At 46.0% G+C, this 16,260-nt stretch overlaps 1 long non-coding RNA gene across 1 annotated transcript; it reads right to left on the reverse strand.

Annotated features, from left to right (window-relative positions):
* Positions 1–121: 121 nt before the first annotated feature.
* On the reverse strand, positions 122–764 carry LOC115148196 (uncharacterized). The gene is made up of 2 exons (XR_003866589.1): positions 483–764; positions 122–371 (listed from the first exon to the last, which is right to left on the reverse strand). It is a non-coding gene; the product is annotated as an uncharacterized LOC115148196 (long non-coding RNA).
* Between the last annotated feature and the right edge of the window lie 15,496 nt (positions 765–16,260).

Raw genomic sequence — 16,260 nt, forward strand, 5'->3', positions numbered from 1 at the left:
CCTGTTTTAATATGCAGGGGCAATATCCCTGATCTTACCTGTTTTAATATGCAGGGGCAATATCCCTGATCTTACCTGTTTTAATATGCAGGGGCAATATCCCTGATCTTACCTGTTTTAATATGCAGGGGCAATATCCCTGATCTTACCTGTTTTAATATGCAGGGGCAATATCCCTGATCTTACCTGTTTTAATATGCAGGGGCAATATCCCCGATCTTACCTGTTTTAATATGCAGGGGCAATATCCCTGATCTTACCTGTTTTAATATGCAGGGGCAATATCCCTGATCTTACCTGTTTTAATATGCAGGGGCAATATCCCCGATCTTACCTGTTTTAATATGCAGGGGCAATATCCCTGATCTTACCTGTTTTAATATGCAGGGGCAATATCCCCGATCTTACCTGTTTTAATATGCAGGGGCAATATCCCCGATCTTACCTGTTTTAATATGCAGGGGCAATATCCCTGATCTTACCTGTGCACATAGCGATCTCTTGCTTTTAGGTAGGTTATACATAATACATATCTCAGACACAAATTCACCCTTAAACAAAAGGTTCTCAATTTGGGTTTATGATTAATCTCCTCCACCCATTTTTTTCATATTGCATCAACAGTTTAAAAAAATAATATCTATATATAGGAAGCTGATGGGATCCTCATGCAGTTGCATAACTTATAGAAAGGTTGCGCAACATGAGCTCATGGGCTCTCATGAAGTGTTTGATTTGATTTTCAAAAATGTTTGCATTGATGTCAGAGTGATTAGAAGGACAACAGAGTGCTGAGTACCAGGAAGTTAGCACGTTTGGTAGGCTACTAAGGACCAGTAGCATCAGAGCTTGGAGAAGCCTAAACACCTTGACTAAACGGTCACGTGGAATTTGACTGCGGTCATGACTCGGGACCGCTGGTGTGCTGGAAATATGGTCACCATAACAGCCCTACTCCAGCCTCTGACCTGCTATCTCACCCTCTCACTTGTTGTGTTACTCTCTCTCTCTCTGACTGTCGCTCACTTGTTGTCTTCCCCAGAGAGAGCCTGTCTGGGAGTTCCAGATGGATCATGTTACATACAGGTATCTTTAGGTAGGCCTAGAGATGACGTGCGTTCAACAAGATGTGGGTGTGATGGTACAGTAGATAAACTCGGTATCACAGTGTATTTATTATCAATTAGATTTCCTCACCTCCTGCGTCCTCTCAACACCAAATCTGATGGAAGAAGTTGGTGAATGACCTATGCTGCCCAGAGAGCAAAAGGTTATAAGCCAAGTAAAATAGTGTAACCACTTCCTGTAGAACACTGAGACACTTCCTCCCCAGTCATTCTCCATTTTCTGTCACTGCATCACCCTGCGCTACTTGTTGTCCATCTGTCTTCCTCTCCTCCCCTCGTTTATTCAGGGGCTCGTTGAGATGATTAACTTGATTATCTACACAAAGAGGGATTGTTAGTCAGTTACATGAACATGGTCTAATATATCACCCAAACAGATCTTAAAGTTGCACTATACAGAAATCGCTCCGCTATTTCCTGGTTTCTCAAACTAATATTTCACCCAATTTCAGTTTGTGACAAAATAAGCTAGTATAGTGTAGAGAATCATTGTACCATCTAAACCGCTATGAAATATATCTTCCATAACCAAAATTATTGTTGTTTCAGCTGTTTGAAGCTGGTGTACAAAAGCAAAGTTAAAGAAGCAAAAACAAAACTTAAGAATGGGAAGCATAGAAATAGCACACATAGAACATATATACTTGTTCTTAGACTTGCTTTCAAGTAGAATGATAAATCTATAACTCACATTTCTATGTGAATTTGGTTGGGTCGCCCAAAAAGTTACATATTGCCACTTGAAACTATCACTTGATGCAAATACACATAATAGTTAATCCTAATGTATCTGAAATGCCCTCTCCTTTTAAAGTCTCTTCCCAGCCTGCATAATACAATCAAATTCAACAATCACTGTCATCTCCTTGACTAGTACATACAGGATATTATGGTGTTAAATGGTTCAATAGAGGCTGATTATGGTGTCCATCTTACCTCTTTTTTTAAAATACATGTATACCCCTGCTGCTGTTGCTACTGCTGCTATAGTGACCACCAACACTACAACAACGATGGTGCCTGAGACAGTGACAGGAGAGAGAATGTCTATCACTTTATTACCAATGATACTGTCAGTGCAAATGTATACCGATGACAACCATAAGCATGAGTATTTAGGGCTTGATTCAATCCGATCACCCCTTTTCGGCTATGCACCTTTTAACAGCAATGTTTCTGCATTCACAGAGACCACATTCACAGTAAATGCTGCATATTTCGGCTCAATCGGAAATTACCTTTAAATGTCAATCAAACTGTAATGCAAATCTTCTGTGGTAGGGTTCAAATCTAGCCCTTAGATAAATCAAGATGATATCAGGGCAGAACTGTAAGCAGAATCTGGTCTAAATGAATCTTATGTTTACAGTATATTACCAGCAGATAGTTTATCCGGTGTGATCTCTAGGTAAGTGAGGAACAGGTGTGTGTCTCTGGAAGTATAGAGTTCACAGCTGTAGATCCCCTGGTGGATCACGGTTAGCCTGTGTAGCTGAAGGCTGCCGGACTCTGACATGTCTTGAACCTGCTCCTTCCACTGGTCATTAATGTTCATCTGAGGTGTGCCCTTGGTGTAGGTAGCAGTGAGGATATTGACTATCTGGTTAAACCTCCAGGTGAGGTTGAAGGTCAGGAGGTCAGACTGAGGGATCCTGCAGGGGATAGACACCTCACTGCTAGGAGAACACTGGACCAGATCTGAAATGATGTCATGAGAAAGTACCTTTTTAGCATGTTCTTTGTGTATACTGTCTCACAGTGTTTTTGTACTTAAGTAAAAATACTTTAAAGTATTACTTAAATCATTTTTTGGGGGTATCCGTACTTTACTTTACTATTTATATTTTTGACAACTTTTACTTCACTACATTCCTAAAGAAAATAATGTACTTTTTACTCCATACATTTTCCCTGACACCCTAAAGTACTCATTACATTTTGAATGCTTAGCAGGACAAACAAATTGTCAAATTCACGCACTTATCAAGAGAACGACCCTGGTCATCCCTACTGCCTCTGATCTGGCAGACTCTCTAAACACAAATGCTTCATTTGTAAATATGTCTGAGTGTTGGAGTGTGCCCCTGGCTATCTGTTAATTAAAAAAATCAAGAAAATGGTGTCATCTGGTTTACTTAATATAAGGTTTTTTAATTGATTTATACTTTTACTTTTGATACTTAAGTATATTTCAAACCAAATACTTTTAGACTTTTACTCAAGTAGTATTTTACTGGGTGACTTTCACTTTTACTTGAATCATTTTCTAATAAGGTATCTTTACTCTTACTCAAGTATGACAGTTGAGTACTTTTTCCACCACCGGTTTTTGTACAGTTCGCAGACAGATACATTTATGGAATTATTTTGTTGATTGATAAATTGTTTGATTAATTAGTTGATTGATTGATTACCTTGCTGTCTCACGGTTGCTGTCTCCCCTCGTCTCCCAGAGGTCACAGTACAGATGTTGGTTCGGTCTCTGCTAAACTGTTTCGTGCTGGTGATGTCATAGAGGCCCCGGTCATCTACCTTGGTGTATATCAGGGGGGGCTTATCAGAGGTAAGGTTAGTGGACCAGGTGAGTTTAGGCTCGGGGTAGATACCTTTGGAACTGCAGGTGATGATGTCATCTGATAACTGTATGTTCACCAAGTGGACTGGAGCTGCAACAAAGTAGACATTACACATGTCGCAGCCATAAAGTGATCATCACAGACAGACAGACAGACAGACAGACAGACAGACAGACAGACAGACAGACAGACAGACAGACAGACAGACAGACAGACAGACAGACAGACAGACAGACAGACAGACAGACAGACAGACAGACAGACAGACAGACAGACAGACAGACAGACAGACATTCCTTACCCTCCACTGATATGTTAATGAAGGACACCTTGTTCCCTTGAATAGTGCTGGTGTAACACTTGTATCTACCCTGGTCCTGGAGTGTGATCGCGCTCAGCAGTAGTGATGCGTTTCCTTTGTGGATCTGGTCATTGAACAGGGCTGTTCTCCTTCTGTAATGCAGGCTCTGCTGTTGGAGCTGATCTGTACTGTAGTAGTAGGAGTGGACAGTCAGGTCCCCAACTGGTTTCAGCCAGTGGATGACTTCCTCACTCCCAGGCTTAAAGCTGCAGGGCATGACACAATCCTCTGAGAACACACAGGTTACATAGACGTCTGTAAACAGAAACATACACACACAAGTTAAATGGGCATCTGAAGCAGAGTGGAACAAGCAGACCCACTTGTATACTGTGGTGTTTTTGTTGACTTTACTGTAGTATTCACTGCAGTGTACAGTAATATTTACTATAGTATAAGCGCTTTAGTAATATTAACTATAGTATAAACACTGTAGTAAAATACAACTGTAGTATATACTATAGAGTGGTGAGGGAGAGGAGTCTATCTTGTCTGGAAACTACTTCACCATTCATTTTCTGGATTCAGGTTCACGCAAACATCCATTTTAAGCTTTGTTTTATTATTGACACTTACAGCTGATTTCTGGATTGTAAATCGATTCGCTGTCCTTAAATATTTGTCATCTGATATATTCATTTCAGTCTCTGAATTGTTCAATCTAACTTTTCACCACCAGCTCCTTATATCAGGGCATTAAAACTACAGTCTGTGTCCTGAATATAGTGTGCATGTGTATAGGGCTGTTGCGGTGACTGTATTACCACCACACCTGCGGTCACGAGTCATGAAGGCAGTCAAATTCCACGTGACCGTTTAGTCACGTTAATTAGGCTTCTCCAAGCTCTGATGCTGCTGATGGTCACGGACTACAAAAGGAAAACCAGCTATGTCGCGGACACCAACGCCTTGCTTCCAGACAAGCTAAATACGTTCTTTGCCCTCTCTGAGGATAACACTGTGCAACCGACGTGGCCAGCTACCAAAGACTGTGGGCTCTCCTTCTCCGTGGCCAACATGACTAAGAAATGTAAACGTGTTAACCCTCGCAAGGCTGCCGGCCCAGACGGCATCCCTAGCCGCATCCTCAGAGCATGCGCAGACCAGCTGACTGGTGTGTTTAAGAACATATTCAATCTCTCCCTATCCCAGTCTGCTGTCCCCACATGCTTCAAGATGGCCACCATTGTTCCTGTTCACAAGAATGCAAAGGTAACTGAACTAAATGACTATCGCCCCGTAGCACTCGCTTCTGTCATCATGAAGTGCTTTGAGAGACTAGTCAAGGATCATATCACCTCCACCTTACCTGTCACCCTAGACCCACTCCAATTTGCTTACCGCCCCAATAGGTCCACAGACGATGCAATCGCCATCACTCTGCACACTGCCCTATCCCATCTGGACAAGAGGAATACCTAAGTAAGAATGCTGTTCATTGACTATAGCTCAGCATTCAACACCATAATACCCTCCAAGCTCATCATTAAGCTCGGGGCCCTGGGTCTAAACCTCGCCCTGTGCAATTGGGTCCTGGACATCCTGACGGGCCGCCCCCAGGTGGTGAAGGTAGGAAACAACACCTCCACTTCGCTGATCCTCAACACAGGGGCCCCACAATGGTGCGTGCTCAGCCCCCTCCTGTATTCCCTGTTCACCCATGACTGTGTGGCTATGCATGTCTCCAACTCAATCATCAAGTTTGCAGATGACACAACAGTAGTAGGCTTGATTACCAACAACGACAAGACAGCCTACAGGGAGGAGGTGAGGGCTCTGGGAGTGTGGTGTAGGAAAATATCCTCTCACTCAACGTCAACAAAACAAAGGAGATGATCGTGGACTTTCAGGAAACAGCAAGGGGAGCACCCCCCGATCCACATTGACAGGACACCAGTGGAGAAGGGCGAAAGTTTTAAGCTCCTCGGCGTACATATCACCGACAAACTGAAATGGTCCACGCACACAGACAGTGTGGTGAAGAAGGCGCAACAGCGCCTCTTCAACCTCAGGAGGCTGAAGAAATGTGGCTTTTATAGATGCACAATTGAGAGCATCCTGTCGGGCTGTATCGCCGCCTGGTACTGCAATTGCACCGCCCACAACCGCAGGGCTCTCCAGAGGGTGGTGCGGTCTGCACAACGAATCACTCGGGGCAAACTACCTGCCCTCCAAGACACCTATACCACCCGATGTCACAGGAAGGCCAAAAAGATCATCAAGGACATAAACCACCTGAGCCACTGCCTGTTCACCCCACTATCATTCAGAAGGCGAGGTCAGTACAGGTGCATCAAAGCTGGGACCGAGAGACTGAAAAACTGCTTCTATCTCAAGGCCCTCAGACTGTTAAATAGCCATCACTAGCACAGAGAGGCCGCAGCGTACATACACAGACTTGAAATCATTGAGACTTTAATAAATGGAACACTATTCACTTTAATGTCACTTTAATAATTACATATCTTGCATTACTCAACTCATATGTATATACTGTATTCTATCCTATCAGCTGTATCTTAGTCTATGCCGCTCTGACATTGCTCATCCATATATTTATATATTCTCAATTGCATTCCTTTACTTAGATTCGTGTGTATTAGGTATTTGTTGTGAAATTGTTAGATATTACTTGTTAGATATTGCTGCACTGTCGGAACTAGGGGCGGCAGGTAGCCTAGTTAGAGCGCTAGTAACCGAAAGGTTGCAAGATCGAATCCCTGAGCTGACAAGGTAAAAATCTGTTGTTCTGCCCCTGAACAAGGCAGTTAACCCACTGTTCCTAGGCCGTCATTGAAAATAAAAAATGTGTTCTTAACTGACTTGCCTAATTAAATAAAGGTAAAATAAATCAATTAGAAGCACAAGCATTTCACCACACCTGCAATAACACCTGCTAAACATGTGTATGTAACAAATAACATTTGATTTGATCATTAGTAGCCTAGCAAACTTGCTAACTGCCAGGTACTCAGCACTCTGTTGTCCCTCTAATCACTCTGACATCAATGCAAATATTATTGAAAATCTAATCTAACACTTAGGGGCGACAGCATTGGGCCAGTAACCGAAAGGTTGCTGGATTGAATCCCTGAGCTGACAAGGTAAAAATCTGTCATTCTGCCCCTGAACAAGGCAGTTAACCCGCTGTTCCCTGGATGCCGTGGATGTTGATTAAGGCAGCCCCCCGCACCTCTCTGAATCAGAGGGGTTGGGTTAAACGCAGAAGACACGTTTCAGTTGAAGGCATTCAGTTGTACAACTGACCCTTCAAGATGAGTAGGCCTAACATGTGAGCTCATGTTATCGGAACATTTCTATAGGCCATGCAATTGCGAGAGAAAACAGAGTGATAGCCTCTATTAAAAAGAGGAGGATCCAATCAGCTTTCTATAGGCTAGGTCTACTAAATGTATCTATCAACTTTCCTAATATTAAGCACATTGCTTTGCTTTACAACAGGAGTATAGCCTACCTGGCTGGCATGAAAATGAACCACGAGTAAAGCGCTCTCTGCTATTCCCCCTGCCCCTGTTTCGAGACAGGTCCATGATAATGGTCCATTCTAAATAAAAACAAATGTCACATATATATATGCGTGACAATATTAGCCTATCACATGTGAAGTATATATTATCACTTGTGAATGATGCCAAGCATAAGGCAAGAAACAATATCACTTTTTCTTGAATTTTTCTAATCTTAGTCGCACACATCATGTAGCCTAGCCCATAGGAACAGTTGAAGTCGGAAGTTTACATACACCTTAGCCAAATACATTTAAACTCATTTTTTCACAATTCCTGACATTTCATCCTATGTAAATATTCCCTGTCTTAGGTCAGTTAGGATCACGACTTTATTTTAAGATTGTGAAATGTTAGAGTAATAGCAGAAAGAAAGATTTATTTCAGCTTTTATTTCTTTCACCGCATTCCCAGTGGGTCGGAAGTTTACATACACTCAATTAGTATTTGCCTTTCAATTGTTTAACTTGGGTCAAACATTTCGGGTAGCCTTCCACAAGCTTCCCACAATAAGTTGGGTGAATTTTGGCCCATTCCTCCTGACAGAGCTGGTGTAACTGAATCAGGTTTGTAGGCTTCTATGGGATTGAGGTCAGGGCTTTGTGATGGCCACGCCAATACCTTGACTTTGTTGTCCTTATGCCATTTTGCCACAACTTTGGAAGAATGCTTGGGGTCATTGTTCATTTGGAAGACCCATTTGCGACCAAGCTTTAACCTCCTGACTGATGTCTTGAGATGTTGCTTCAATATATCCACATCATTTTCCTCCCTCATGATGTCATCTATTTTGTGAAGTGCACCAGTCCCTCCTGCAGCAAAGCACCCCCACAACATGATGCTGCCAGCCCCATGCTTCACAGTTGGCATGGTGTTCTTTGGCTTGCAAGCCTCCCACTTTTTCCTCCAAACATAACGATGGTCTTTATAGCCAAACAGATCTATTTTGGTGTCATCAGACCAGAGGACATTTCTCCAAAAACTACGATCTTTGTCCCCATATGCAGATTCAAACTGTAGTCTGGCTATTTTATGTGGGTTTTGGAGCAGTGGCTTCTTCCTTGCTGAGCGGCCTTTCAGGTTATGTCGATATAGGACTCATTTTACTGTGGATATAGATACTTTTGTACCTGTTTCCTCCAGCATCTTCACAAGGTCCTTTGCTGTTGTTCTGGGATTGATTTGCACTTTTCGCACCAAAGTACGTTCATCTCTAGGAGACAGAACGCGTCTCCTTCCTGAACAGTATGACGGTTGCGTGGTCCCATGGTGTTTATACTTGCATACCATTGTTTGTACAGATGAACGTGGTACCTTCAGGCATATGGAAATTGCTCCCAAGGATGATCCAGACTTGTGGAGGTCTACAATTTTTTTTCTGAGGTCTTGGCTGATTTCTTTTGATTTTCACATGATGTCAAGCAAAAAGGCACTGAGTTGGAAGGCAGGCCTTGAAATACATCCACAGGTACGCCTCCAATTGACTCAAATTATGTCAATTAGCCTATCAGAAGCTTCTAAAGCCATGCCATCATTTTCTGGAATTTTCCAAGCTGTTTAAAGGCGCAGTCAACTTAGTGTATGTAAACTTCTGACCCACTGGAATTGTGATACAGTGAATTATAAGTGAAATAATCTGTCTGTAAACAATTGCTGGAACAATTACTTGTGTCATGCACAAAGTAGATGTCTTAACCGACTTGCCAAAACTATAGTTAGTTAACAAGAAATTTGTGGAGTGGTTGAAAATGAGTTTTAATGACTCCAACCTAAGTGTATGTAAACTTCCGACTTCAACTGTATATGCTTTTGATAAGGTTTGTATCACAACTATAGTGGCCAATTAACTTCTTAAAATGAAACACATTCCTCCGCTTTACAAGGGGTGTAGAGCCTAACTGGCATACATAAGCAGCGCGTGAGTTTCAAGTTTGGGGAAGTTCATTTTCACCATTTCACCTGTTTTCCTTTGGGGTTTGTGGGTAGTTGTTTTCCGTTTTGTATACGTACCTGACGGAACTGTTGGCTGTCGTTTTGTTATTTTGTTGAAGTGTTATCATTAATAAAAGAAATATGAGCACTTTACACGCTGCGCCTTGGTCCCCTTAATATAAAATAATGCCACAGAATTCTAACCAAATCTTGTCTGCTAAATGAACTAGTGTAGCCCATAGCTGTCTGACATAGACAGATCAGGACGTAACATAAGGACAACTCAGTGTATGCTATTCTGTTCTTCTGAAATAGACTACATTTTCTTCATATCATGTTTCTTTAGACATGTCTAAAATAAATAATGGTTTTATTGTGAATGTGTATATATTACATGGATTTATTTGACTTTTTAAAATGTAGATATTCCAAAGGTTTGCGTGTGTGGAAGCCAGGAAATGCTAAATGTGTTTATGTTAATTAACAGTCAATTACCGTGAGACTGACAGTCATTTGCTTGACAATCACAAGCTGACAAAATGTTGTGACTGCCACAGCCCTACATGTGCGCCCAGCTATATGCTGTCCCAAGCTTGTTTTCCATGGCTTAACTAGCTGACTAGCTGAACTATGGTCATTTTCACCCTCATTGCCAAACTTCATAAATACTGCATCCTCAACTTCAAAACGCCTTCGCTAGTTATACAATCATGTAATCAAGAAATTCGCTGGAAAGAGACTTAAATGATTTATTGTTTCATTGAATAGTCATGGCTGGTTCGTTCCCTTACAAAAACGTACCATGGGAGTAAAAATGAAAAAAATATAATGGCAGGAAAAAAACATGGTACTGGTGCAAATAGCATGGTATTTTCCTGCAATATTAACTACTCGCTCTGCAATGGCAAAGTGTAGGCCTGGTACCCTTTTAAACCCCTTAATCTCATAGTGAAAAACCACAACACAAATGGTCTAGTAGTGTACCCTCTAAAACCTTGGGACCCGGATAGGGTATGGTGAAACAATGAAGGGAGTCTGAAACCTTGAAGATTTAAAATAGTTTGTCTGGTCTCTCTTCAATACAGTTTGCAGCTGCCGCTCTCTCATTCGACTGACTTGGGTACTTTTATGGAATTCTAAATAGCCAACATACTTTTACTTTGTAAAAAGGTATTCAATATAATTTTATCTCAGATACATTTTCATCATGTAAATCTCAACATATCCCTAAAAATGGCAAGTTACAATGTTTCCCTTTGTTTACACTCTGGGTGCGTTCGTAAATTCGCTCTGGCGATCTACTCTGATTTCAGAGCAAACTCGTCTGAATGTGCCAGAGCGCAGAATAACTGATGAATGTACGAACGCTCAACACCCGTTGAATATGGCCAGTGTCAGTAAACGTTGGCAAAAAAGCTTAATTAAATTGTTGCCAGCAGCACAGTTACAGTCACCAACGCTCTAGCTAACATGAAAACAGCCTAACCAGCTCTGCTAGGCCGAGTCAAATGGCCAGAGGGAGGTGTTCTCTCAATTGTGTCTGGAAGTAGCTAGCAAGCTAGCCAATGTTAGCCAGTTAGCTTGGGTGCTTGACTGCCGTTGTGAGATCAGAACGCTCGGATCAACCCTGCTCCTTGGCCAGAGCATCATGTGTGCACTCTGAATTTACGAACGGACAATTTGACAGCGCTCTGGCACTCCAGATTAAATTTAGGAACACACCCTCTGTGTGAACATTCGTTGGTCTTGTCGCCAAGACTACGACAGGCTAGCTTGACTGGAGCTAACTTTAGCCGACTTTAGCCGACTTTTAAATAATTTAATTAATTAAACTATCAAAACATCATCAGAAAATAACAACAATTGTATAATTACACTCCGCTTAACTTGGTGTTTCATATCCTATGCTTTATAACTCGCTCACCGTGATGTTATCTTTTAAAATACTTAGTTTATCTGGTGCTTCTCTCTTCAGTTCTCAGTTAGCTTGGCTCTCTCATTCAATTGACAAGGTAGGCTAGAGCTAGAGCCACTGTAGAGTGAGAGCATGTGAAGCAATCACTAGTGACTAGAGCGAGCCAAAACAAGCACAACACCCCTTGACTATAAATACTGTAAATTATTTTCAAAATACCAAAGATTAGGCTACAATATACTGTATCTCAAATTCTCCCACATTTCAGGTTTGCAACACAGGGATCAGGTTTGCAACATAGGGAACCCAAGAATGAGCATTAAACGTTACTATTAATACAGAAAGTATTGTAACGACCCGGTATTGTGTTCTGTGTTTGTGGGTGTGTTATGGTTCTCATGGCTACTAGCAGGGGTTAAATGTGTCAGGACAGAGGGAAAGGTTGGGGTGGTATGATGGGTAATCCCGCGGGATTTGGAAATGCATAAATAGGGATTACTGTCTCATCTTTCTCTCTCTTTCTGTTCGGGGCCTTGATCTGTTCCTATGGGGGTGACCCTTAACTCGACATGGTATAATTGTGTACGTTCGGTATTTAGCGGCGTGGGCTGTGGCCACAACAATAGCCCAGTTTAGGAATAAACCTGTGTTCTAACCTGCACACCTAGAGTCCGTCTCTTTTCCTTTTATGACCCATGGAGAGGGGTTCCAGGCAGCGTCGCAGTGTCAGCTCAACTCCTATTGTCTGCTGGGGTTGTGGCCAGCCTGGCCACATTCAGCGGGAGTGTGGCAGATTCCCCCGTCACCAGGGAAACGACGGCGGGTTCTCGCGCAGGGGGCAGCGCGGACCCACCCCCCCGCCCCCGAACCCACTGTAAGCAAAAGAGGTACCCAGCAGCGCAGACAAGAGGGTGGGGACCTGCTCCCCCAGGGTGTAGCTGCCGCCGTGTTTCCTAGTCCGGTAGTTGTGGTGGGACGTACCACCGTTGGGGACTTCTGCAATGTCATCGTCAAGGTAGAGGGGGTGGAATGTTTGGCCCTGGTCGACACGGGCTCTACAGTAACCCTGGTGAGACCAGACATACTACCTGTTGGGGTGCGGGTGGAGCCGACCCTTGTCCAGCTACGGACTGTCACGGGGGAGCTAGCCCCCATGTTAGGGAAGTGTCAGCTATCTGTGACTGTGGGGGGGAGAACTGTGGGGTGTCCGGCGTGGGTAGCAGCGGTGCAGGACCCCTGTATACTGGGAATGGACTTTTTGAAAAACTGTGGGGCTCAGTTGGACTTAGCGTCGGGCACTTTGAGGCTGTCGGGGGGGCCCACAGTGGGAATGTCGACTTCGGGAGGGCCAGCAGGGGGCTGGGCTGTCCCTCCGTCTTCCTCCAAGCTTGCAGAAACTCCACCTGTCATCCCGGCTGCTCCCTTGGTCGTTGTGCCATTCCAGCAGCTGTCTCCGGCGGCGACGGCCTTCACTCCCCATCATGGTGCAAGCACAGGCAGCTCAGTAGCCCAAAACACACTGGCTCCTTCACCCCATCAGCCCGACGGGGGGAAGGAGGAAGCTATCGACGCCGTCGAGGCTGTGTGGCTGAAGAACTGTCAGGGTCTGGATGAGAGACAACAGAGACAGTTAAAGCAGCTGCTGTTGGACTTTAAAGAAAGCTTCGCTTGGGGGGAAGATGAGGTAGGACAAACGCACCTAGTTCAGCACGAAATTGACACTGGGGACGCCCGACCCATTAAAATTCGGAACCGTCGTATTCCCCTTGCCAGGAGGGAAGCAGCAGACACAGCTATTGTTGACATGTTGCGGGCTGATTTCATTGAGCCATCAGATAGCCCATGGTCCGCGCCGGTCGTCATGGTGCCTAAGAAAGGGGGTAAACTTAGGTTTTGTGTTGACTACAGGGGCCTGAATTCTGTCACCACTAAAGACTCTTATCCCCTACCGAGGATTGATGAGTCGCTAGACCACGTGAGAGGGTCCTCGTGGTTCTCCTTCCTTGATCTGCGCAGTGGCTACTGGCAGCTGCCCCTCTCGCCAGGGGCACGTGAAAAAACGGCCTTCTCCACAGATAGGGGCCATTGGCAGTTCAAGGTGCTGTGCTTCGGGCTCTGTAATGCTCCTGCCACCTTTGAGAGGCTCATGGACAGAGTGCTGGCGGGGGTTCCGAGAGACGAGTGTGTTGTGTACCTAGACGACATATTGGTGCACGGCACATCGTTTGAGGGGGCACTGGGGGCAATTAGGCGAGTGTTGGAGAGGATCTCGGGGGCGTGGCTAAAATTACATCCGGGAAAGTGCCATTTCATGCAAAGGGAGGTGGCGTTCCTGGGGCATCAGCTGGGTGGTGAGGGCATCAGCACGATGCCAGACAAAGTAGAGGCTGTGAGGGGGTGGCCAGTTCCAGGGGGGAAAAAAGAGGTTAAGAGCTTCCTGGGGCTGGCATCCTACTATCGTAGGTTTGTGAAGGGGTTTGCGGGGGTAGCGGCTCCTTTGAACCACCTTCTCAAGGAGGACACTGTTTTTCAGTGGACCGAAGAGCACCAGCGGGCGTTTGAGGCCCTCAAACGTGCCCTGATGGAGGCCCCTGTCCTGGCCTCACCAGACCCGAACCGTCCGTTCATCCTGGACACCGACGCAAGCAATGAGGGTTTGGGGGCTGTGCTGGCTCAGCGTGGTCCTGATGGGGAACACGTAGTAGCTTATTACAGCAGAACTTTTGATAAGGCTGAGAAACGCTACTGCGTGACAAGGAGAGAGCTTTTGGCTGTCGTGGCAGCAGTACGCCATTTCAAGTACTACCTGGGGGGCCTGCCATTTGTGGTCCGGACGGATCACAAACGGGCCTGCCGTTTGTGGTCCGGACGGATCACTCCGCCCTGCAGTGGCTTCTCTCCTTCAAGGAGCCAGAGGGTCAGATTGCCCGCTGGCTGGAGGAGCTGCAACCCTACGACTTCCAGGTGGAGCACAGAGCCGGCCTTCGCCACAGCAATGCAGACGCCTTGTCCCGCCGCCCGTGTGCTGAGGATGGCTGTGGGTACTGCGCCAAATGGGTGGAGCGAGAGAGAGAACTGTGCAGGGAGGAGGGAGTCACCGCCACGGTGAGTCAGCTGAGGGTGACAGAGTGCCGGGAGCTTGAGGCTGTGGACATTGGGGAGTGGAGGCGTCGCCAGGAGGAGGACGCAGAGCTGCGTCCTGTGCTGCGGTGGGTGGAAGAGAGAAGACGACCGCCGTGGGGGGAAGTAGCCCCTCTATCACCAGTCACCAAGGGACTGTGGGCTAAATTCACAGTCCTTAGAGTGGCTGAGGGAGTGCTCCAGAGGGGGTGGAAAAAGCCAGCGACTGGAGAAATTACATGGCAGGTAGTGGTGCCCAAAAGGCTGCAGGGGAGCGTGTTACAGCAGCTTCATGGGGGAGTTGGCGCAGGGCATTTTGGGGTCTCCAAAACATTACAGCGCGTGCGTAAAGGCTTCTATTGGGCCAGGCACAGGAGGGATGTTGAGGACTTTTGTAGGCAGTGCGACGAGTGTGCTGCTAAAAAAGGACCTCCAGGTCAGTCACACGCCCTCCTACAACAATTCCCAGTAGGGGAGCCCATGGAGAGACTGGGGGTAGACATAGTGGGGCCGTTTCCAACCACAGACAGCGGTAACAGGTGGATTCTAACCGCTATGGACTACTTCACCAAGTGGCCGGAGGCTTACGCTCTCCCAGACCAGGAGGCAGCGACAGTAGCTGATGCGTTGGTGGGGGGAATAATCAGTCGGTTTGGGGTGCCACAGTCTATTCACAGCGACCAGGGGAGAAACTTCGAGTCACGGGTGTTCTCAGAGTTGTGTAGACGGTTAGGCGCGGAGAAGACGCGCACTACTCCGCTTCACCCCCAGAGTGATGGGCTGGTGGAAAGATTTAACAGAACATTAGCACAGCAGCTGGCCATCGTTACCTCAAAACACCAGAGAGATTGGGACACCCACTTACCGTTTATTCTTATGGCATGTAGGTCGGCTGTTCAAGAATCGACTGCGTGCTCCCCAGCGCTACTAATGTTAGGTCGTGAGTTGCGCACCCCAGCCGAACTGACGTTTGGCCACCCTCCTGATAATGACGACGGGGTTTTGCCTGGCCCGAACTATGTGTGTCATCTGCAGAACCGGTTAGAAGCGGCTCACACCTTCGCAAGAGAGCAACTCGAGAACGCAGGGGTCCGCCAAAAGCGCCACTACGACTTGCGCGCTAGGGGGAGGCACTTTGGAGCGGGAGAATGTGTGTGGCTTCACAACCCCACGCGCAAGAAGGGGCGGTGCCCAAAGCTGGACAGTGCATTGGTGGGGCCGTGTCTGGTGATAGAGAGAGTGGGGGAGGTGACGTACCGGGTGGAGGTTCCCCCACGGAGCAGGAAGGTGGTGGTCCACCGGGACCGATTGGCACCCTACAGAGGGAGGAAAACGGTAGGAAATGGGAGTGAGGTCTCTGATGTGAGCCCACGGGAACAGTCTAACGAGGAGACTCTAGCGCAACCTGAACCTGGGATGGGGGTTGCTTCTTCGGAGGGCGCTGGAAATGACATTGGGGCAGATGAGTGTTCTGGGGGTTCACCGGTGAGAGCCACGGGGAGGCCCAAGAGACTGATGCGACCTCCGGGTCGTTTTAAGGATTTTGTTGTGTAACCCTAGGGGCTAGGGTTTAGAAAGGGGGGGGCTATGTAATGACCCGGTATTGTGTTCTGTGTTTGTGGGTGTGTTATGGTTCTCATGGCTACTAGCAGGGGTTAAATGTGTCAGGACAGAGGGAAAGGTTGGGGGGGTATGATGGGTA

The sequence above is a fragment of the Salmo trutta genome, chromosome 2, assembly GCF_901001165.1.
Source record: "Salmo trutta chromosome 2, fSalTru1.1, whole genome shotgun sequence".
Taxonomy (NCBI): domain Eukaryota; kingdom Metazoa; phylum Chordata; class Actinopteri; order Salmoniformes; family Salmonidae; genus Salmo; species Salmo trutta.